We start from the raw sequence: 26,107 nt of genomic DNA on the forward strand, positions 1-26,107 counted from the left end.
CATAGGTTGTCTTTTCATTTTGTTGATTGTTTCTTTTGCTGTGCACAAGATATTTAGTTTGATGTAGTCCCACTTATTTATTTTTGCTATGTTGCTTGTGCCTTTAGTGTCATATCCAAAGAAACATTTCCAAGCCCAACGTCATGGAACTTTTTCATCAAAAAATGCAACACTCATTTATGATAAAAATTTTTCATGAACTAGGAGCAGAAGAGAACTTTCTCAATCTGATAGGAGCACTATGGAAAACTCACAATAACCATCATACTTAAAGGTGAGATAATGAGTGCTTATACTGTAGCATGGGTAATGCCACTGTGATTCATTATTTTACTGGGATCCTAGCTGGTATAATAAGGCAAGAATATTATATAAAAGACATACAAATGAGAAAGAATGGAGTCAAATTGTCTTAATTCACAAAATTACTAGAGCTAACAAGTAATTGTAGAAAGGTTGAAATATACAAGGTCAATATAAAATAGTATTTCTTTATACTAGCAATGAACAATTAGAAATTAAATACAAATCATTTACAGTAACATCTGAAAAGTATAAGACTTAAAGCCAAATTAAAGTAAACATATCCAATACCTGTATAATGAAAGCTAAAGAACATTGCTGAGAGAAATTTTATAAAGACCTACATAAATTGAGCGATATACCATGTTCATGATGCAATATTGTTAAGATCTCAATTATCCCTAAATTGGTGTATAGAGTCAACACAATTCCAATCAAAACCACCACATCTGTCTTTGCTAAAATGTCAAGTTGATTCTAAAATTCAAATGAAAAGAGAAAGGAGTTTGAATAGCTAAAATAATTAGAAAAAGAACAAAGTTGGAGGGCTTACCTATCAATATGTGAATGCTTAAATTATGGTATGATCATACATATAATGTAATACTAGTTAGCAATTGAAAGAGTTAACTACTTAACATATAAAAAAATGGATGAGTCTCAAAAACAGTACTAAGTTAAAGAAGTCTGACACAAATGAGTATTGTATCATTCCATTTATCTGAAACTTAGAAAACAGGTATCTAATCTATAGTGACAAAAAGCCAAGTTAATAGTTTCCTGGGGTAAATATTGGCTGGGAAGTACAATGCTAAAAGTCTGGATCGTTGGAAGTGTAGCTTATATTGATGGTGGTGGTGTTTATGCAGGCATAAAAATTTGTCCAAACTCACTGAAATTTCTACTTAACATGGTGAATTGTGTTCTATGTAAATTATAATCAGTTGATTTTTTAAAATAATATATTTAAATAACAGGTGAACATGCTTAGTATTAATAGGTATTGAGCACTTGTTATATGAACCATTGCTGTTCTATCAGTTTTACATATCTATCAGTTCTATCAGTATTAACTCATTTATAATTCTCAAAACACCCTATAATATATAGGTATTATTATTATTATTATTATTATTATTTTTTTTTTTTGCGGTACGCGGGCCTCTCACTGTTGTGGCCTCTCCCGTTGCGGAGCACAGGCTCCGGACGCGCAGGCTCAGCGGCCATGGCTCACGGGCCCAGCCGCTCCGCGGCACGTGGGATCCTCCCAGACCGGGGCACGAACCCGTGTCCCCTGCATCGGCAGGCGGACTCTCAACCACTGCGCCACCAGGGAAGCCCTATAGGTATTATTATTGTTTATTTTACATGTAATGCAAGTGTAGAGTGGTTGTCATAGCACAGTTTATTTTTTAGTTGCCAAATTAATAGTTGGAATCTTCAGTGTCTTATAAAAACCACTTCATTTCATGAGGATAGTAGAAACATCAGTGAAATACAATGCAGTTCTTTCACTAATTTCTTATGTGATTTTGAGCAAATCACTAAGATTTTCCTGTCTTTAATAACTAAGGTCCCATTCATTTATAAAATTCTCCCATTTCATGGCTCTAACTCTTGGAATATGTATGATTATTTAATAATACAGTGCTTTAAGTGAATTCTGTTATGGTGTCCAGGGGAAAAAACACTACCCATAAAAGTTATTAAAAATAGATTAAAAAACTAGGTATTTCTTGGTCTTTGTTGTCTCTTAATGTCTGTGAAGATGCTTTGCTTTAGGAGAAAAATTTAAAAACAAAGAGAAGATTGAAAAATAAAAAGCTTATTCAACACCATGTTTCTTTTTTTTAAAACTACTTTGGTTCTAGGTAATATAAATCAATATAAACATGCTTGTTCAAGAAAGGGAATTGAATGGAATGGTCTAGGTTTATTCCACACAATCTAAGGAAATACTAATAATTAGATTTTATGAAAGATGAAGCCTAGACCAGGTTTGTGAATCTCAACACAGGATTCCCTTATCTAGGGCTTAGCTATTAATCTCAAATACTAGTCTGTAAATCACCCAGTTCAATTATTGAGTACTAATTTGATTGGCCCATCTTGAGTTGTATGTCCCCCTATTCTATTATTTCTGGCTAGAAGGCCATGTTCCCTTCATCAAAGAAGAAAAGTCCTTGCTATTTACAGGATACCTCTATAGTTGGGGTGGGCAGTTCTCAGAGAAAAGTGTTGTGTTATACAACCCTGTATGATCTATGTTAACATTACACATGGGGAATCAACAACATTCTTTTCCTTTTCATCCACCATGTGATAAAATAGATTACAAACAGAGCAAAATACTTTACCCACCCCTGATCCACAGCCATTGCAACGTGACCTTGAAGCTCCTCTTATCAAGAGATGGAGTGTTTTTGAATCTGGGCTGGCCTTGTGACTCGTTTTGGCCAAAGACATTGGAAGTGATACTCTGTCAGTTCTGAGGCCTCAAGAGGCCTGGTGCTTTTGTACTTTTTCTTGAATCTTTGTCCATGCCATGTGAAAAAGCCCAAGCTATCCTGCTAGATGCTAAAGACACATTATCCTGACAGCCCTGTTGTCCAGCCTATAGCCAATAATTGCAGTGTGATTGAGGCCTTCCTAGAGCACCAGTTCCCAGCCAACATACTAGCTGCCTACAGATATAAAAAACAAGGCCATCCATGATCAGCTGAGTCTAGCTCAGTTCAGTAGAACCCCCTCACTGGCCCATAGATTTATAAACAATAATTAATGCTCATTATTTTAAATCACTGAGTTTTGGGGAGTTTCGTTTGGAACAATAGCTAAAGAGCATACCCCATTCAACAAGTATTCCCCCCCAAATTTTTACATAATTAGTTCCTTATGTATAGTAAAAATGGTTTTCCCATTTGGTGTTAGAATAAATCCTTAATTATAACAATGCAAAGTACCTACATTTCCTCAGGATTATTTTATAGTATTCTGTTTGAAGATAAACAATGGAAACGTTTACTTGTATTTTGTAAAATGTTATGACTACTACAAGTCTTTTCACAAACCTTTCACTTTGAAATTGATTATGAGTTATAGTTTATTATCACATAATTATCATCAAGTAAGCTTGGCATATTTGAACATTTTAAGTTGTTCGAGCTTTGTCTTTATTAGTGAATTTATGTCTGTTAACTTATATAGAGCTAGATTATTTTCTCTAATTTATATTTTTGGTTCTTTTCAAATTGCTCATACCATAATGTTAGTTGAAAGGAGTAGAATTTAGAAAACAATTATATAGTTGGTCCAGTAGCTAGATAAGCAGATTAGATAGATAGATAGATAGATAGATAGATAGAAAGAAAGAAAGAAAGAAAGAAGAGAAAATGGATAGTTGCATGTAAACTGCTTAGCACAATGCCTGGTATATAGTTTGCCCTCAATAAATATTAATTGGGTATTCTTTTATAGAAGTTTGTTATTAATAATTGTTGAATGCACCATGGGGAAGTATTAATCTTAAAAATAAAACAATTACCGGGCAGTTGCACTATTCAACAGAATATTTTGAAAGTGTCATATGGTATCCCTTACTATGATTTATTTTGTTTGCCCGAGCAATCAACATGGTTCATAAAAGAGGACTCAGCCTCAGAGATTTTTAGCAGCTATAAAAAGTATATTTTAGTTAAAATATATTTGCTACAAGATACTTTTCAGTTTAGGATTTGGAAAGGTGGTGGCAAAATTATAGTTGTCAAAATAGTGATTTTCAATAAGTACTGTAATTAGCATGCATTACTTCCAGAAATTGTGCTTTTCAGCAATGGGCCATGACTCACTTGTATTTGCATATAATCAGTGCGTGTTAGAAATAAATGTCCACTTATCCTCAGAATAAAAAGAAAGAAAATTTGGTATAAATAGCTCTAGTAATTAAAAGACCTTTTCAGACCATATATCCTATATGAAATGTTGGTTCTGTACTCTGCAGAGAACACAATTCTCTGTTACTGTGTATGTAATGTGCTATTTCAAATCTAGCCTGTGCCAGGTTGTGATAACAGCTGGAGAGTTCCTTCTTTCCCCTGATTCCTGGAAAAAGAGTCCAAGAATTCTCTTTAAGCATTTGATAAATGTGTGTAAGTCCCCCTGAAGCCACTTCCCACATCCATACCTGTCGTACAGAAAGCACCACATTTCCTCACACACTAGTAGATATCCAGAGAGAACCCTACCTAACCATTCTAATGATTGTTCAGGGCCCCTGTTCCACATCGTTTGTGCCTCAACGCTTTGCATGTGCTCTCAGTAGCTTGGGCTCAGAGGCTTGTTACTGTGCATGCTCTTTCATATCTGCCTTTGGTTTCCTCTGATTTAGGGGGCTTTCTGGGTTCCCTTCCTGCCTTTTTGAATCATGTCTCTCTTGCATGATTTTGGATTGGCACCTTCTTTTAATTTTGACACGTTAGATTCACTGCACCCAGACAGTGTTTCCATCTCTAGGTCCAGGAAACAAACTGTTCTCTGGGAGTCCAGTCTCCAATCTTCCCATGACAAGACATAGGACCACTTCCAAATGAGAAGTGGCAATTTCTGTTATCAGGAATTTAATTTTAGCTTTTCTAAACAAGTGACTCTCATCCATTTATCAGTCCCACAAATATATTTATTTTTCTAATATTTGATAAAAAGTCAATGGAATGCTTTTACTTCTCTCTTCATAAATGTTATTGAAATTTTCAGGTCATTGATTATTTTTTTATGTGCTTAAATATCCACCTTACTGACTTAATTTTCAAATCCCCAATACAAGAACTCCTGTTGTTTGTTTTTTTATCTCTCTGCATTACTAGTTTAAACCTGACTGGGTGAGACATTGTAAGCACAGTTAGCCTTGATTTAATAAGATTTCAGAATTTCTAGCATATGTGAAACACTAATATTTCGATAAACATTAATATTTTAATCAGACTTTCAATATATGTACCCCATTAAAAATGAAAATATTTTGCTTTATCATTTTATTGTATACAAATTATCTAGAGGTGATGACATTTAGTACATCTAGACAAGGTAATTCCTTATCAAGGTGGTTTATAATGGGAGAAAATCTTTGTCCTGTTGCATTCTTTTGAATCTGGTTCTTAGTAATTTTTATTGATGTTTTAAACATGATGCCTCTGAGTAAATCTGGGCATGAAAAGTATGTGCTACTGCATTAATTTTCAGCTTAATTCAGAATATCACACTGGGTAATAGTATATAGTATTGCTGATTAGTGTAACATTTAAAGTAGCTCACTGGATAAATGGATTCCCATAGACTTTTATATGTGGACCTCTACTTTTTCTAAGAGAAGTTGCTTCTGACTGCTGTAGCCAGAATGGAGTCTTTTTCCAAAGACATTTACTTCACCTTCTGTGTTTTCCATGCTGTGATTCTAGATTCTCTGTATTCTACATCACTGCTTTCCAACTAATAACGGAGTTCTGATCCTCCGTTGCCTCTTGCCCAGAATTTGATGTATTTCTCCAAAGTGCTGTCATGGCAAAGCTGATTTTCACTCTCACAGAACCAGGTTCTAACCTTTGGTTTCAAACTGATAGTTGTGCTGGATATAGTTTAGCCTCTTGAATATGGCTGAGCAAGTGTGTCCCTGACTCTAGTTAAGGGCCCTTTAATATGAGATTATGATGCTTGAAGAAAGGAAGTGGTTTTTCAAAGCCTGTTGTTCAACTCTTGAATCCATTCTAGGCTCCCAGATTTTTCTGTTTTCAATCTTATTTCATTATATTCAATCTATAATGATTCCTTTTCCTAAGTAGCAAGGAAATATCACTTATTTATTTTAAAAAGTCAAATATTGCTGAAACCTATAAGGTAAAACAGTAAAATTTTAATTCCCTAGGAGAATTCCCTTTAACAGATTTTTCTTCTATTCACAATTTACATGTATTAAGTGACGTATTGCCATCAAGACTGCTAGTGGGATCCAAGTATAAAGCAAACTATTTTTTCTCTCATAGACCTTTAATTTGGTCAGTGTAATTTGTTTATTCTTGGATGGAAACTTAGAAAATTCTATGTGAGTTCCCTAGATTTATCTCTCGAATTCTTTTTTGTTGGTTCTTTCCTCAGGTAGATCTATCACATGTATGTATTGGTCAGTACTTAGCTGAAGATTTTAGGGTAACCCTCTGAAGAGCTCCAATACTCTCTCTGTGAAGTCCTCTCATCTTAGATATTGTGGCTATGATTTTTAGCCAGTTTTGTCTCCCCAGACTTCCATGTTTATCCCCACAACTCAGGGAGATCTAGTGGTCTCTGTGAACCTCAGCCTAGGTTCACTGTCTCTGTATTGTGGTTTGTAAATTATGTATAGGTAGTAAGATGGGCAACTGTGGTGTTTCATAATTTGTTTCATGTCTCTTGGGATCACTGACAGTTTTTGCTTGCTACCTAAGTTTTGAAAGCCATTGTTTCAATTATTCTGTTCGGCATTTTAATTGATTTCTGCCAGTCAGGTAGCTCTGGCCCTCATTGCTTCATTTGGCTAGAAGTAGAAGTCCTTGTGTTCATACTTAGATTTTATGATTGCTAGATTTCTCTACTACAAAGTTACTGTTTTTCCCTTTCCTTAACCTATCTTTTGGAAGCAAATCACTAAGTCCAGCTCATCTGTGGGGAGGGAGAGTTAAACTACTTCCTGGACAGGGGAGTATCTTTATATATGTTATTTGGAATTCTGTAAGGATGATTTGCCTGTTCTCCCCCATTTATTTATTCAACCATCTATTCATCAGTATATTTACTTTACATTTTGAGTTAAAATCCAATACCACATATAACTTTATTTTAAAATGTTGTCACATGTATAGTAATATAAACATATTGAGTCCATATTGCTTATTCCTGACGTGTCCGTTGTCTAGTCTCACAGGATTCTTTGAAATTAGGCAGCTCTTCAGTTTCCGTGCTACCGGTGTACATCAGAGTCTTTGATAAGGCTGGGAGTGTAGTTCTGTGCCTGAATTTCTGTCTCTATAGACTCACCATATGGACATTACCTGGGAATTTTTAAGAACATAAGACTGAAATTGCATTTTTTTTGGTGAAAACCTTGAGAACTTCATTTTTTTTCTGGTGTTGGGAAAACTCCCTTTCTCTCCTGGTGCTTCTGTTTCTTAGAGGAAAAGCTGTCAACTTTGAATTGCTGAGAATTAATATTAATTTGCTTTCCTGACAATTGCTTTTTAGTATCAGTTGTTACCTAACCATTCTTTGCTACCTAAGTCATTCTTCTAGTTGTATGGGCTTGAAGTTTTACTTTCTGGGCTGCACCTAGCAGCTACTATTGGATTACTAGGAATAACTTATTTTGTTTAACTGTTTCTGAATGTTCTGAACACAGGAATGAGTGCCCTGAACTCTTGAATAAAAAAGTAAGGATAATTTGATATATCCCTAAGCAGCTAGAAATAGAGGTAGGGACCTACATGAGGCATTATTTAATTTTGTTGGTTTCTGATGTATTATTTAAAACTAATTACACAGGGCTTCCCTGGTGGCACAGTGGTTGAGTCCGCCTGCCGATGCAGGGGACGCAGGTTTGTGCCCCGGTCCGGGAGGATCTCATATGCTGCGGAGCAGCTGGGCCTTTGAGCCATGGCCGCTCAGCCTGCGCGTCCGGAACCTGTGCTCTGGAGGCCACAACAGTGAGAGGCCTGCATACCGCAAAATAAATAAATAAATAAATAAAAATTATAATAATAACGACACAGATAATTTATGAAAGTGAAGAAAAATGCCATTATTTAATGGTGATAGCTCTCAATTAAAGGGCAAACTCACTTAGATACATAGAAAAGTTCAAAACTTGCAACTTTTAGATGCTCCTAAACAGGCTTTGATCTCTTTGGATTATGGTGTTTCTATCTCTACAAACAAAAATTTCTCTGACACAGGCTGCATTTTTCTGAATTTGAGCTGAAAATATTGCTTAGGTGTTCTATTCAAGTATTATTCCTTTCGATTCATTTCTTAACATGGTTGTTCTTCCCAAAAGGTGGAACTTTGAATGAATAGCACTTCAGTTTACTTGGTTTGAGCCCCACTCAATTTTCTATTGTTTTATTTGCCATTCCAGGAATCTCTTCACTTTGGTGGCATCAGTGAGAGGTGTGGAAACTAGTAAAAGCTATAGTCCTGAAATGAACCTTTCACTTTCTCTCTCTTAACTTCAACTTCTACCATTAGTCTCTTATTTTTTGTGTGTATTTAGGAAATATCTATGAAACTACGCTGCTTTTATAGGTGTTCACCCACAACTTTGGTTTTGAGGCTTTTATCCCTTTTTAACTTCATCGTGCATAAAATGCACATATTCACATAATGTATTAAATCAAGAGACCATGACATAATGTTAAGAATTTAAAAGAAGAACATACAAAGTTTGATACTGGCTCTGACATACTCCATTTGTGGGAAAGACACTATCTCTTGGACCTCTTTTGTTTATATTACCTTACCAAACTGATTATTTTAGAAATCAAATTACTATATTTTGAAAAATGTATTTTAAAATGAGTCATAAAGTGTGATACTGAGGTTGTTTCAATCAGGTTTACTAAGTCACAACATAAAATAAAACAAGAATACAGACTCAGATTTCATTAACATTTACATACCCTAAAGTCTTATATATAACATATTATTGTTGTTATTTATAATGATTATTATTGTCTATGTGAACTTCAACAAATTTCTTTTTTTGTAAAATGATACTAATATCTACTCCCAGTTGTACTGGGAAATTTAAATGTAAAATTGCTGAGCATAGCCAATGGCATGTTGTAATCTTTTGGCATGTGTTATCTTTTCATTTTTCTCCCTGTTCCCCCTCAACAACTCAAGTAGGGTCATCGCTGCTGAGATCTACTGTCTTAACCCTTCAGCCTATATTACTCTTGTAATGAATGACATCAGTTACCCAAGGGCTTTGCTGATGGACCGAAAGGCAGGAATCCATTAAAATAAATCCCACAAGGGACAAAATAGAAAGCAGAAGGGAGACTCTCTCATCAATGGACCATATGGTCTGTGCGATTGGAGGTCCATTCCTTTTAAATATCATAGCTCACTAAGCCTCTTCCTTTCTCTGTGTGGCCACTACTCACTCTTAAGCTTATAAAGTCTCCTACCAGAACTTTCTGCAAAGGCTTTTCTGAGAAGTGTTCTTGCTGCCAGCTTTTCATTCTATCCACATTATTGAAGAGGTAGTGTTCATAGAGCAGTTCTTTCATATGCAATCCCCTCACTCCTGGGCATTTATTGATCCTTTATCCTCAACAGAACAAAGTCTAAATAATTTAGCCGAACACTCAAGAACCTCACAGAACATTTTTGTGCCTTCTCTCTTCCATTTGCTTCTCCAGATCCATTCTCCACCCCTCTTCAACTACTCTGTGGCCCTGGCAGCTGATCTGCATGAACTACATCAAAGGGAACCCTGGTAGGAAATGGGAAGAAAGGAGAATGAAGTCAGGGAATTTATTCCCCCAGATTCCTCCTTTCTGCTAAAAGTCATGCATCTTATCTGGCATCCCTCTCCACAAGACTCTGTCCTTTTGGGGTTTGGTAACTACCACTCTCCACTCCACTTTTCAGGCTGAAGGGTGGGAATAGTTTTGCAAGTGCTGGGATCCTGTCTTATTCTTGTGGCTTCTCTACACCTTGTACACACCTTTGTAAATATTCTCTGCATCAAACTCAAATTCAACAACCCAATTTGAATATGCCATCTGTCTCCTGGATATTATACTTCCTAAATTTATCTCATGCCATACACTGTATCCTTCAAAGATAGATGGTTTATTTATTATTGCCATAGTGGTTCAGAATAGCCACTTTGGAATGATAAAGTGTTGGGTTTGAATCCCGGTTTTACTACTTAGTTCAATGACTTTGATCAGATTACTCAACCTCTCTCAACCTCAATATACTCATCTTTAAAATAAAGATAATAATAGTAGCCAACTCATAGTGTTATTATGAGAACTGAAGAAGTATATAGAAGTTCTATCACAGAGCAGATGTTAAAGAAATATGGTTTTGACCATAAATATTTTTTGAGAACATATACCTTATGCATTCATGCTACCATACCTCTTTTTCCATTTTCCCCTATTCTCCACTTCAATTTATTCATTCTAGGCTCAGTTAAATTCCTAGTTCTTCTACTATCTCTTATGTTTTTCAATTCTTATAACACCTACTCCCTGAAACTTTCCTTTACGTTTTCATCTGTATATGTTTCCTCTCCCCAATTATATTGCTAACAATCTGATAATAGGGAAAAGTCCTTTTCATTTCCTTGTTTTGCTCCTAACTAGCTCAGTGTTGAGGATATAGTAGAAGCTAAGCAAATATTTCTTAGTTATTTAATTTTAATCATTTAATTTCAATTAATGTAGGCAAATTTTATAATGCAAGTGAGTTCAATTCAGTTAGCCAAACTGCATAATGCAAGGCTCCCAGCATAGATTTTTTTTATTATCACAGTGCCCATTTCAAAGTAGGTACTTAATGAATATGATAATTTTAGGTAATTATTATACAGACAAATTTTCTCTAATGCTCTCTAAGCACCTCATTGACTACTGTGTAGGCATAGTGTAATAAGATACTTTATATTAACCATCAAATGTTAACGATCTAAGCAAGTTAAAAAGCACAATAAGGAAATAATACTAATGCCAATATACTAGCTTCTTAATATTTTATCATCTTTTAAACATACCAGCTTGTAATATCACAATACTATAGAATAAATAAGTAATTCACTTCCTCTGATAATAATATAAAAACTTTGGTCTCTGTTATATTTTAAATTATGCCCTTTGTGGAGTAATTATGGACCACTGAATTAAGGTTAAACTATAGGAGAGCCCAAGCATAAGAATCAGCTTTAGTTTCTGGTGAGCTGTGTGATTTACCACCTCTCTTGGTATATTGCCTTTAATTTTGTCCTAGGAAAAGAACTAAATAGAGATATAGCCTATAGGTGGCACTTGAGTCCACTGATAGCTGTCCTGAGCTCAGTCTTGATTCTTTATATTGCAGTTTCAAGGATAGCAGCATGGTTATAATTAGTGTTGGCTTCTCAGCATGATGTTGAGGTCCAGTGGTACAGTGGAGTTTGGACTACCGTGAAAAAGCTTCATTAACCCTTTTCAGGTTCCTGTTGGAATGTGGCAACTCCCCAAACTTCTGTCCTGTTAGTGAAATGAGGTATAGCACAAAGGGAGGAATGAGGATTGCCTGAGTGTGATGTGTGTATCTCTGAAAGTGATCTTGGTGCTAACTGTTTCATGGGAGTTAAAAGTTAATTGATTGTAAACAGTGAGCTGGTTGAAGATTAGAAAGAATTGAGGATAGTTTCTTTTGAGACCATCTTAGAGCACAGTAAGATGAGTCTTGTTCGTTTTTTGATGCAACACATTAAGAAAACATTTAAAATTAGATTAATTGTCTGAGTCACCCAATGTACTCTATGTAAGCAAAAATAAATGCAAAACTGTGGATTAAAATATGTATTGAATAACTGCTTATGTGTGTAATAACTCAGTGAAGATAGTTTTATTTGTTTTTTTTTCTTGCCATGAATCATCTTTTCATACACAGCCTGTGTATGAAGGAATGAGAGATGGCTTGGACCTTGAAGCTACAAATTCTCAGTCAGTCTTCTACCTCCTTTTCATGTTCACATGGGATGTAAAAAGGAGGCTTTGGGAAAAGTTACTATTCATTTGTGTTTCTTCCTTCACCTTTATTCGCCAGAATGCTTTACATAGTCACAATCTCTGGAGTTGGAGGGGAGTGGATGCGTGGGGAGTGCCCTTCTCCCTTCCACTTTCCTAGTCCCCCAATGGAGACATATTGCTGCAGGGCTTTGACTCAAGACCGAGAAGACTCCCCTGGTCCTGGTGAATTGAGAAGATGCACATGTGAACCAAGAGTGTTTCTTCCTGCTTGATATAAAAGATCTCTTTGGGGCTTCCCTGGTGGCGCAGTGGTTGAGAGTCCGCCTGCCAATGCAGGGGACATGGGTTCGTGCCCCAGTCCGGGAGGATCCCACATGCCACGGAGCGGCTGGGCCCGTGAGCCATGGCCACTGAGCCTGCGTGTCCGGAACCTGTGCTCCGCAACGGGAGAGGCCACAACAGTGAGAGGCCCGCGTATCACAGAAAAAAAAAAAAAAAAGATCTCTTCGGCACATTTCCTTTAGGCTTACCTCCTAATCTTGGTCCTAGTGGTCTTAGTATTCAGAAGGTCAGCAGAACATAGATCAAAGGAATAGAGTGTCTTTTCAGTGTTTTTCGTGAGGTCTAAAGCAGAATTTATAAGCTGTTCATTCATAGACCTTTCTTGGATAGGAGATCACACCCAAGTGGGAGAGGGACCTGCCCATTACACAATACTACCCCCATTAAAACATCAAGAAGCAGAACTTTCCAAAGAGAAATATGCATCTAAAAGGCAGTCTACAAAACAGAGTTCAAAAGTGAGCTAATTGTGAGTAGTATTGATGAGAAATAATTTATTAAGTTGAGGGAGGAAAATAGAAAAGATTAAGTAGTATAAAGAAAATATATTTGCTTAGAGGTTTTACTAAAAGAAATGTAAAAATGTATGGCTAAGTATGTTTATATTTCTGTTTTATGATCATTTAGTTGAAATAGAATGTGCTAAGTCACTGAATTCTGGAAAACACATACTATTCAACAGGATTCAGGGAAAAAAAAGAAAGATGAAGAGAAGTCTGCAGGCAGTGTTGACATTATTGCTACCACATGAGAACTGGTGAGAACTCGATAATACTTTTTAAATAAATTTAAGTGGGCTAATTTAAAATGTTTGAACCATTTGATTGTCAATGGCTTGTTTCAGTGAGATATTCTGAAGCGTTATTTCTACCAAAGTTCTTCCTTTGAGACATCCCTGCCACCAATCTATAATCCTAAACTGACCAAGTTTTTGCTTATTTCTAGAGGATATTTGATTCCATTTCTTTTCTGAGTGGGCATTAAGTTTACAAATGCAGTGGCTTTCTAACAAATCCTTGCATTGAGGTTGGTAAGAGGCCATGGCCTTAAAATATTAAAGGGTCTCTATTCATTTCTATGCTACTTTAAGCATCAAATGCAGTGTTAAAAATTTTAATCAACATAACTCTCTGGGCGCTCTGGTCCACGGTGATACTTCATGTACTCAGACTGTCATTCAGCAAGTATGCACCAGTATGATTATTGTCTGGTTCTTTCGCTTGTTTGACTTGGTTTCTCTCCTGCTTAGTCAGCTGGTACATTTGCCATTTTTGAATCATCTTTGGATATACTGACTGCAGAAAATGATCCTTTATTTTAAAAAATACTCTTCATGATAATTAGAAGTTAAGATATTTAGATCAAAATTAGTGAACTATTAATCATTGCAGTATACCTCTAATTTTGTCTTTTACTCTTGTTGTTGCCAACTATATGAATTGCATCATTGATAGCTGATGAGACTGTAAACAGTTTGAAAGAAAATATGGATTTTCAATTTCTGACAGTATAGTGGAGTAGAAATCCTCAACGAACTTTTTACTTCAAAGTAAAATAAGACACTGAAAAATATTAGCTATATTTTAAATGTGCTATCAAACTAACAAGAAAGTAAGAAAAAATATTCAGATGCTAAAAACAGAATATAACCTGGAATCCAGAAAGTTAAGCAAGCACAAAATAGCTGGTTATCTTGGGGCAACTATTAATTAATAATGACCCTGAAGACTCCCTTTATAATCTTAAAAATGTTGGGAAAAAGAATGTAAAGACTAGCCTGCACACATTGGAAAATCTAAAAGGAAACTCTTGCCCAAACCTGAGACCCCCAAAAACTATATCCTCAGTGAAAGGAAAACTTCACCCACTGACGGAGACAGGAATGATAATCTCTTATCTCAACCATGATAGTATACAAAGCAGAAAATTTGTAACCCAAGTCCTTTTCCCAGTGGGTTTAAAGTTAAAATTCACACTATTCATTTGTGAACAAAAAACTTCATCTAAAGCTTTATTTTGGATGATACTTGATTAGGAGTGCTCCTGAGGACCTGGCAGATACAAGAATAGGAACAAGGAACACACTTTCAATCCAGGCTCCAAGAATTCCCCCAAAGAAAAGTCTAGCTCAGATTTTAAAAAGGAAAAAAAATTACAAAACACAATACCCCTTAAAGCCAAAGAGTAAACGCTAGAAGAAGCAAATGACAAGAATGAGACTTTCAAATAATTCAGTTATTGGAATTAACAGTCACAGAAGAAAAAATAACCTTTGAAAAACAAGTATATCAAAAATACTAATGAAGATATGAAACTCATTAAGCAGATTAAAAATAAAAAACTAAAATTTTTAGAAATTAAATGTAATCAAATAAAAACTTCAATGGACTGGTTAAAACTTTGACTTATATCTAATTCCTTGCACAAATTAAGATGGATCATATACATAAACATGAAAGTTAGAATCATTAAGCTTCCAGAAGAAAAAAATAGAAATATATATATTCATGTCTTTGGAGGTGGTCAAAGATATTTTGATGGACTGGAAAAAACACTAAATCAAAAAGAAGATAAATCAGGGCTTCCCTGGTGGCGCAGTGGTTGAGAGTCCGCCTGCCGATGCAGGGGACATGGGTTCGTGCCCCAGTCTGGGAAGATCCCACATGCCGCGGAGCGGCTGGACCCGTGAGCCATGACCACTGAGCCTGCGCGTCCGGAGCCTGTGCTCTGCAACGGGAGAGGCCACAGCAGTGAGAGGCCCGCGTACCGCAAAAAAAAAAAAAAAAAAAAAGATAAATCAAACTAGACTTCCTGGAAATTGAATACTTTGCTAATTAAAATACATCATTCAGAAATAAAAATTCAAGCCAGTGACTGTGGAAATATCTGACAAAGAACTGTGTCCAGAAAATATAAAAATTTCATACAGTAAATGTCAAGATTATAAGCTCCTTTTTTAAAATGAAAAAAATAGAGACATTATACAAAAAAATATTATTTATAAGAACCCCAAACCAGAAACAACCTGAGTATATATCAACAGAAGAATAAATAAACAAGTTGTGATATACTCATATTGCAGAATACTACTCAGCAATAGAAAGGAGCAACCTACACGCAGCAATATGGACATGAGAATATATACTATAATATTATATGAAGTTCAAGAACAGGCAAAACTAATCTATAGTGAAAGATATCAGAATATAGGGTACCTCTGGGAGGAAGACTGATGAAAGGGAGCATCATGGAATACTCTAGAGTGATGAACATGTTCTGGATCTCAATATGAATCATATCACATGGACATATACAGTTGTCAAAACATCAAAATGAAGATTAAAGATTTGTGAATTTTCTATTGAATTTTACATCAATAAAAAAGTAAATGTTAAAGCAATAACTCTAGGTCAATTTATTACCTTACATGCTTGTATTAGAAAAGAGGAAAGGTTGGAAATTAAACTGAAGAAATTGGAAAATGTATAAAATAAGCAGTTAAAGAAAAGTAGAACAAGAGGGTGTGGAGAAAAGGTGACCCTCCTACACTGTTGGTGGGAATGTAAATTGGTGCAGCCACTATGGAGAACAGTATGGAGGTTTTAAAAAGCTAAAAACAGAGCTACCATATGATCCAGCAATCCCACTCCTGGACATATATCCAGAAAAGAAGAAAGCTCTAATTCAAAATGATACATGCACCCCAATGTTCATACAGCACTATTTATAATAGCCAACACATGCAAGGAACCTAAATGTCCATTGACAGAGGAATGGATAAAGAAGATTTGGTATATATATACATATGTATATATATATATATATATATGTATAGTTATATATGTATATATAATGGAATACTACTCAGTCATAAAAAAGAATGAAATAATGCCATTTGTAGCAACATGGACGGACCTATAGATTATCATATAAGTGAAATAAATCAGAGAAAGACAAATATATGATATCACTCGTATGTGGAATCTAAAAAAAGATACAAATGAACTTATTTACAAAACAGAAATAGACTCACAGATATAGAAAACAAGCTTACAGTTATCAAAGGGGAAAGGTGAGGGGGAGGGATAAATTGGGAATTTGGGATTTACAGATACACACTACCGTATATAAAATAGATAACCAACAAGCACCTACTTTATAACACAGGGAACTATATTCAATATCTTGTAATAACCAATAATGGAAAAGAATATATATATATTCTTTTATATATATGTGTATATATAGAATATATACACACATATATACGTATATATTCTATATACACATATATATATTCTTTTCCAGAACCTTTTCCATTATAGGTCATATATATATGTATATACATGTATATATATATATATGTGTGTGTGTATATATATATACACACATATATATATAACTGAATCACTTTGCTGTACATCTGAAACATTGTAAGTCAACTGTACTTCAATTAAAAAAATAAAGTAGAACAAACTCAAGCATAAATCATGAATACAGAGTCAAAATGAATTAAAAGAAAACAAAAACGCAATGGAAAAGATCCAAGAAATCCACAGTTGGTAGTTTGGAAAACTTAAAAGTTATGACAAACCTTTGGCAAACTCCATTTACCAAAATGAAGGAGACACAAATGCCAGGAATGAAAAAGAGAACATAAGTATGGATGCAATAAAGGTGAAAAAGATGAAAAGACAATTTTTTTAACATCTTTATTGGAGTATAATTGCTTTACAATGGTATGTTAGTTTCTGCTTTATAACAAAGTGAATTAGTTATACATATACATATGTTCCCATATCTCTTCCCTCTTGCGTCTCCCTCCCTCCCACCCCTCCAGGCATCACAAAGCACCGAGCTGATCTCCCTGTACTATGCGGCTGCTTCCCACTAGCTATCTACCTTACGTTTGGTAGTGTATATATGTCCATGCCTCTCTCTCGCTTTGTCACAGCTTACCCTTCCCCCTCCCCATATCCTCAAGTCCACTCTCTACTATGTCTGTGTCTTTATTCCTGTCTTACCCCTAGGTTCTTCATGACTTTTTTTTCCCTTAAATTCCTTATATATGTGTTAGCATATGGTATTTTCTTTCTCTTTCTGACTTACTTCACTCTGTATGACAGACTCTAGGTCTATCCACCTCATTACAAGTAGATCAATTTCGTTTCTTTTTATGGCTGACTAATATTCCATTGTATATATGTGCCACATCATCTTTATCCATTCATCTGATGATGGACACTTAGGTTGTTTCCATCCCTGGGCTATTGTAAATAGAGCTGCAATGAACATTTTGGTACATGACTCTTTTTGAATTATGGTTTTCTCAGGGTATATGCCCAGTAGTGGGATTGCTGGGTCATATGGTAGTTCTATTTGTAGTTGAAAAGACAATATTTTAAAGAACTTTATAATTGATGTAATGAAAAATTTTTAGAAAAATCTCTTTTTTCAAGAAAAGCCACCAAAATTGACTCAAATAGGTAAAACTTTGTCCTGTAACTATCAATAAGATAAAATCAATTATTTAAAACCTTCCCACAAAGAAAACTTCAGGTTCAAATGATTTTGTAGGCAAATTCCATCAAACATTCATAAAACAATTCATTCCAATCTTATACAAACTTTTCCAGAGGATAATAAAAGAGGCAACACTTTCCAACTCTTTTTATAAGGTTAATACGACCTTGATACACACCAGAAAAGAGATACAGGAGGAAAAAAAATCACAGGCTAATCTCAGGCGTGAACAAAGATGCAAAAATCCTGGATAACTTACTAGCAAACTGTATCCAGCATTGTGTAAACAAGATAATTCATGATGATCAGTTTAGGTTTAGCCCAGAAATAAGGTTGGTTTAATATTAGAAAGTCTGTTTCTATTATATAAATAGATTTAAGGAGGAAACAATTTCTCAATAAGTGAAGAAAGTGTACAATAAAATTTATAATACACTGTACTAATAGCTCCTAGGATATTAGGTATGGAGGAAATTTCCAAGAGAATTTGATTAAGGAAAATATTAAAGAAAAGATTGTATATAATAATGAAATATTAAAATACTTTCCTTTAAATTTAAGATCAAGGCAAGGGCTCTTACTACCATCTTCACTCAACATTGTACTGGAAATCCTAAATAATGAAGAAAGTCAAGAGAAAAAAATACAGGTTTTAAGTGTTAGAAGAAAAGAAAAATAGTGTCATTTAAAAGTGTTGTGATTGTCTACATGAAAAAATAAAATTATACTTAGAAAATTAGAATAATAAATAAGATTCTAGCAAAATTTCTAGGTGCAAAATAAACATAAAAGATTAATTTCATACACCAGGAAGAAATAGAAATATCATTTAAAATTAGTTACTATTTAAAATAGGAACAAAAGATGTAAGATACCTAAGAAGAAATCTAACAAGAGATGTACAAAGCTTTTATGTGGAAAGATATAGAAAATCCTTTAAATGTAGTAATAAACATCAAAATAAATGCAGAGATATGCCATGTTTATGAAGGGAACATTTTTATTCATCCCCAGTTGATCTATAGATGTAATACAGCTTGAATCAAAATCACAAAAGGTTTCATAGAACTTGAAAATCTCATTCTAAAATAATTACAGAATAGTAAAGGGCTAAGATGGGCTAAAATAGATGAAGAATAACATAGGAGCTTTTTTCTACCATAAATCAAGAGATTAAAACCTGTAGTCAGTGAGGTAGTACTATATTTACTCACACAAAGACAAATTGAACAGTAAGTCCAAATAAAGAGTTCAGAACTGGTTCCTGTGTATATGAAATTTTGACTTATGGTGGAGGAGGCAGGTTGATCAGTGGGTAAAGGATGGATTGTCTAATAAATGGTGCTGGGATTAATTACCTATGTGAAAAATATAAAGTTGGATAAAGTTATATAATGCAGAAGAGAAATTCTAGAAGGAAGCATACTTGAATAAGAAAGGAAAAGCTGAGACATTTGTAGAACATATAGTAGAGTACTTTTATGACCTCAGAATTTAGAAGAATTTTTTAAAGAAGACAAGAACAGCACAAACCACAAAGAAAGTCATTAATAAATTTATTTAACTTAAAATTAAGAATTTTATAAAAGGAAAGAATCAAAAAAGGGGAAAAAAGCCACTGACTGAGAAGGTACTTCTGACACATAAAACTAACAAAAGAATATTTTTCTAGTAAAAAATTGATATGTTAGTTAACAAACATGAAATAAATTCAGATTATAATACGTCAAATAACACAAGATCAAATAGAAGCATATTAAAAGACATTTCAAAGAAGATGAACCACTTTATGACCCATAAAATAAATAAAAATTTGATCAACCTTGAGTGCAAGTGGTAACCCACAATGAGTTCAAATCTGCCAGACTGGCAAAAGTTAAAATGTCTATTACTGTCAAGTGTCAATGAAGATGTAGAAAAATAAAAACTTTTATAAACATTGCTGGTAGAAATATCAATCATTTGTGACAGCGTTTGGCATTATTCAATAAAGTTGAAGAGCATTTTGTTTTGTAGGGCAGCATATTATGCTCAGAGACTGAGATTATCTTTGCCGAAACAGTTAGTTTATTGGGAGATTGGGATTGACATATATACACTAATATGTATAAAATAGATAACTAATAAGAACCTGCTGTATAAAAAAATAAATAAAATAAAATTCAAAAATTCAAAACAAAACAAAAAAGGTTTGTAACCAAACCAAACTTGGGTCTGCTCACCCATGTGCAGTAAAGCCAATCTACTGACACTGGGTTGTGGTGAAGGAAAGTGCCGTGTTTCTTGTAAGGTGCCAGAAGGAGTCCAGGGCAGCTCAAAACTCCCTGATGGGATTCAGGAAATGCTTTTTAAGGGAGGGAGGGGAGTTGCAGGGTGTGTGATCAGCTCATGCACAATTCTCTGATTGGTTGATGGTGAGGCAACAGGGTGGTATCACAGGAGTTAACATTGTCAATCCTCAGGCTCCAGTAGGTCTGGGGGTGATGTGCCCAAGGTCATAGTTGTCAAGTAGTCAATGTCTTCCATTTGGTGGGGTTTTAGCATCTGTAAAACAACTCGGGAAATGGGCATAAGATAGTTACCTGGGTACTTCAGAGAAGAGCTAAAGCAGAGGATATCGGGGAGGGGTCTGTCCTGGCAAGGGCCCATAGGGTCCTGCTTGGTTACAGATTCAATGTGGGAATTATGATTTCACAAGCCAATAACGTCTCTTAATAAGCTAATAAAGAAATAACATACTACTAACAAAGATTAAATTAGTTACACTATTGTTCCAGGCAAAGGAAATGACAGAAATAAAGTCCAATTCCAGTTGAGCTGTACTTTTTCTAGGAGATTGGTTCTCAGGAGAGTTGGTGTAAACCACCATGATCTGAGTTCCAGCTGCAGCTGAATGACCATATGATCTAACTAACCCCCTTCTGGATATTTATCCAAAGAATACGAAAATCCTAATTCAAAAGTATATATGCACCCCTATGTTCATTGCAGCATTGTTTACAATAGCCAAGATAATGGAAGCAATGTAAGTGTCCATTGATAGATGAATGGATAAAGGAGATACATACAGTGGAATATTACTGAGCCATATAAAACCATGAAATCTTGCCATTTGCGACAGCATAGATGGACCTAGAGGGTATTATGCTAAGTGAAATAAATCAGACAGAGAAAGACAAATACCATATGATTTCACTTGTATGTGGAATCTAAAAAACAAAACAAATGAACAAACGTTAGAGGAACAGAGTCATAGACATGAGAACAAACAGGTGGTTGCCAGAGGGATGGGGATAGAGGGATGAGAGAAAGAAGTGAGGGAAATTAAGAGGTACAAACTTCCAGCTGCAAAATAAATGAGTCACGGGTATGAAACGTACAGTGTGGAGAATGTAGTCATTAATAAAGTAGTATCTTTGTATGGTGATGGATGGTAACTAGATTTTGAAATGTATAGAAATATTGAATTACTATGTTGTGCACCAGGAAGTAACATGGTTCTGTAGGTCAATTATACTTCAAAAATGAAGAAACAAAGAAACAAACTTATAGAAAAAGAGATCTGATTTGTGGTTACCAGAATTGGGGGGTTGGGAAGACATAATTTTATGAAGTTAGTCAAAAGGTACTTCCACTTATAAGTAAGTACTAGGGATGTAATGTACAACATGATAAATATAATTAACACTGCTCTGTGTTATGTACATGCAAGTTGTTAAGAGAGTAAATCCTGAGTCCTCATCACAAGGAAAAACTTTTTTTCGTTTATTTTGTTTCTATATGAATTGATGGATGTTCACTAAACTTACTGTAGTAATTATTTCATGATGTATGTATGTGAAATCATTTTGCTATACACCTTAAACTTATACAGTGCTGTATGTCAATTATATCTCAGAATTGGAAGGAAAAAAAGAGCTAGACTAAAAGAGTACACATTCTACTACTCCATTTATTAAAACTCCTAGAAAGTGCAAACTAATCTATAGACCAAAAGCAGACTAGTAGTTGCCTGGGAGTGGGGTGGTAGGCAGGAGGGGGGATGTATTACAAAAGGTCATGAGGAAACTTTTGGGGGTGATAGGTATGTTCATTATCTTGATTTTGGTGATGGTTCCATGGGTGTATTCATATGTCAAAACTTATAAAACGGTGTGTGCATTTTATTCTATGTGAATTATACCTCAATAAAATGATTTTTTTTTAAAAAAGCTTTTTGTGGTCTTTGTCATAAACAAGTGGATTAAAACAACTCCACTTAACTCATAAACATATCATATGAAATCAATACGCAAAACGAGACAGGTATTCTATGTCTTAGAAATTTTACTTCTAGTTATGTATCCTTGAAAATTTATTGCCAATGTCAACAAGAAGGAAGTTCAAAGTATCAATGCTTATTATAGCAAAAAACTGAAAATAACCTGAATGTTGTCAATACCATAATGAATAAATATATTAGTCTAATCATATGGTGGGATAATATAGCACAGTTAAAATGAGTTAATTACAGCTATAAGTATCAACATGAATGAATCTTTTAACATTGAGCTAAAAAAACACAAAAGAATACATGTAGAATTGTTGCAATATGTAAAATACAAAACTTACTATGTTATTTAGAGATCCATAATTGTATAGTAAAACTATAAAGATTAGTAAGGGAAAGATAAATACATAATTCAGGTTGATACTTACTTTAAAAATGGCAAGGAATAAAAGGGTTGGGTCTGGGAATGGCTACACAGGGGGCTTCAAAGATATTTGTAGTGTTTTATTTCTAAGCTGGGTGGAGGGTATACAGTGTTCATTTCATTATTAATTTTAAAATATATACTTATAAGTCTTTCTTGTGTGTATTTAATAAAACATTTTTATAAACAAAAACAGGAATAATGATGTATTTTTCTTTCTGGGGCTTACAGAATTGGAGAATAAGTGAATAAAGGTTTCCAAACAGAGTTAAATGAGGCATTCCTGAAAATTCTTAGTTATTATTTGAGATAAATTTTTTAAAGTCCATTAAAGGCTTCATAAGGGCCAAGAAAATATTTTTAATTTTTAAAAAGTGATGGAAATGGTGTGTAAATTTGAATGCTTTATATCAGATTGCTATATTTTTTAGCTTTGGTTCCAAGTGGACAATCAGAATGGCTGCAGTCCTAACAAAATACAGGTGAGTTGTTTGTTGGTTTATACTCTCTGCTATGTGAAATGTCACAGTAGAGCTGTTACCTTCTGTGCTTAGACCAAGCCAGGGCTCTCTAATCAGCAATCAGCACCTGTTTTCCAACTGCCATGCCCAAATGCCTCCACACTTTAATGATTGCTTTAGGGCAGTCAGTGTTCCCTGGGAGAGCTGTATCTATATCGAACCCTGAAAGTGTGACTCTGGCCAGATTGGGAGTCTTCATAATATCCCCAATAAGAGGCTCCTAAGGGAATCAGGTGGCTTGAAAGAATGATCTCAGCTCCAGGCTATCCAGGGATGTTTGTCCTTTGCCAGGGCTAGTGAATGAAAGGGCGTTTCTAGAAAGACATTTTCCAGGCCTTTGAATGGTTTTTTCCTAACAACACAACCAGCCTCTGATTGTCTGGCTAAAGAGAAACCACTGTATATTAGCAAGAAAGAAAAAATAGAGCTTATACTTTGTCTGTGTTAGAAACCATTTCTTTTAAAATTATCAGTTTGGCCATTTGCAAATAGTTTTTCTGATTCAATTGCTTCTTTGGTTCTCTGGAGTGGTGATTGCTGTAATGGATAACTCCCCTCCAAAGAGCTTGAACTAACTTCCCTTGGGATCAATACCGAGCAAAATTAAAATTGTGTTTATTTAGTAAAGTTTAAATTGAATTATTTGTGAGGAAACTCATGTATTCCTGCACAGTATGTCATAAATATTGAATGTATATTTTATTTTAATTTTCCAACATTCTAATGTTATTTATAAAATATGCATTTATAATATATGGCAGTTTATTTAAAAAATTATTTTTCTGTGTTCTATAAATTTAAAATACATAGAAAAGAATATGAAATAAAGTTAGAAAAAAGAGAAAAAAAGAATCAAGAAACAGTATTGGAATCTTTCCCATTAACTCTAAGAGCAGATTTTTTCCCCCAAGGATTAAAAAGCTTTTCAGATAATCTCAAGATGTCCCAAATCCTTGCGAGGAAATGTTGTATAATCACGGATTACCACTTCCTTTCTGATTTGTTATGTGATTGTGGTATAAACCATTTGAGCTGTCCTCTGTTCTCCTATGCTGTCTCCTAGAATTTATTGACATGGATGTTTGACAGTTGAAAAAGAGGATGAATAATTTTATAGTTCTCCTTGGTACTCTTGACTTAAAGGGAAATCTTCTTAAACCTCTTAAGCTAGAGCTTAATTTGTCTCTCCTGTGACTTCTGTCATTACCTGACTCTATTTGTAGTTTTAACCACCACAATACCAAGTTGCTGATGTACTCACAAAAATAATAGGCATTCCATTCTTTGGAAACACAAATATTATTACGCGTTTTTTGCATGTTTCAGAAAGTGAAAGAGATGATATCTTAAACACTGATTTGAGAATTCTATAAAAGTGCATACATGAACATAGTTTAAAAACAACTTTAGACTTCAGATATGTTTATTATCTCTATTAATAATTTTCAGAAAAAAAAGTGTTTCACTTTAAATTTATTCAGTTGCAATCACTCAAAAATACACTGATCGAACCCTTGCTCTCTACTAGTCATTGCTAGATTCTGAGGAACAAATAAATATAAAATATTTCTGTCTACAAAGACTTCATGGACTCCTGAAGGGGTCAAGCAATTACAGTAAATTAATAACATAATAAATGTGCTAAATTACAGAGTTTTATTTAAAGTCCCATGAGAGCACAAATGGGGAATGATGGAGTTTTCCTAGAAGAGAGGGCAATGGGGAGAGTTGTGGAAATGTGATTTTGAAGTGGGTCTTAATAGACACCAGGAGACTGTAGAGGAGTGAAGGAGCAATCACAAAAGAATTGTTTTTAGATCTTTTTGCTTTCTTTCATTTGCAAACAGTAATCAAAATGATGATTGGCACAATGTAAGGGCAGAAGCTCCCTGCAGCTCTAATTCTTCATTTATGTGTAGGGTCACTGGGGTTCCCTGTTTCTGATTCTGCTGAGGGCAGAAATTCCACTCATTAGATTTTTTTGTTTAGCTTAGTTATTTGAACATAGTAAGAGCTCATAAACTATATTTTTAAAATTTATCACTAAGTAGTACATCTACATGGTAGACCATATTGCACTTTATATGACCTAAAATAAATAATTTGTAACAAGTAAACCAGGTATATTAAAATATAAAGTCGGTTGGAAAACATTTATTATAATAACTGAAAAAGCAGGGTATAATGTTTCATATTTAGTATATCAACTATGTAAAAATATCTATAGAAAAGAGAAGAGAGGAATGACAAAATGATAAATAGCAGTGGTTACCTCTGGAGGTAGCATTATGGTTTTTTTTATACTTATCTGAACTTTATAATTTTTCTGCTAACAACATTAATGTCTTTTAGAGTAATAAAAACTATATTTAAGACAATATGGCCTTCTCAATTCAACAACAGCATCTAATTATTGCTCTCTTGAAAGTGAAAGTTATTTTATATCTCTGTTGGATGGTGGTATTGGCAACATTTCAGATCATCGTAAAGCAGCATTGTTTTGGATCATTTTGCTTTCTCTCATTTGCAAAAACAGGATTATTGTCAGTGATTCCTTGGTTGGTTTTGTGTTTTCTTCCTCCCTCTGTGCACCTGAAGGTTATTTTGTGATTAAAGTGTTTCACTTTCTCAGGAGTTGGTTGCCATATGTGACTTAATAATGCTTAGAGTCTGAGCTGACCTGAAGCTTGGCTCAAGAGAGGCACACACATTCTAGAGGCTGTTGCACAGTCAGCCTGTTGGTGACGTGGTTATCCAGCAAGCCTACAGCCATGTTTCAGGGCATCAATTCTGCTTCCTCTTGCAGCTACACCTTTTGATCTCATTGTTATCTCAGCTGCCATGGTGGTCTCTTTCTCTCTACCCTTTCCCTACACGCAGCTCAGAGGATAGAATTCCCATTAGTCACCAGTCACTTCAGCAGGAACTGACCTGGTGTGGGGGAAGGTGTTAC

At 34.6% G+C, this 26,107-nt stretch overlaps 1 protein-coding gene across 19 annotated transcripts in view; it reads left to right on the forward strand.

The window, feature by feature from the left end:
• LOC308615713 (zinc finger protein 227-like) overlaps positions 1-26,107 on the forward strand; it is a 379,433-nt gene that overhangs the window by 245,326 nt on the left and 108,000 nt on the right. For 13 of the 19 annotated variants that reach the window (XR_014015542.1, XR_014015543.1, XR_014015546.1 and 10 more), the window contains 3 exons: positions 108-274; positions 13,044-13,173; positions 23,065-23,115. The exons of 4 other annotated variants lie outside the window; for them this stretch is intronic. The gene's annotated coding sequence lies outside the window, so the exon portion shown is untranslated. The remainder of the gene's footprint in view (positions 1-107; positions 275-13,043; positions 13,174-23,064; positions 23,116-26,107) is intronic. 2 more of the 19 variants (XR_014015544.1, XR_014015555.1) reach the window with 2 other exon arrangements.

This window comes from Mesoplodon bidens (assembly GCF_964165515.1).
Source record: "Mesoplodon bidens genome assembly, chromosome: 4".
Lineage (NCBI taxonomy): Eukaryota > Metazoa > Chordata > Mammalia > Artiodactyla > Ziphiidae > Mesoplodon > Mesoplodon bidens.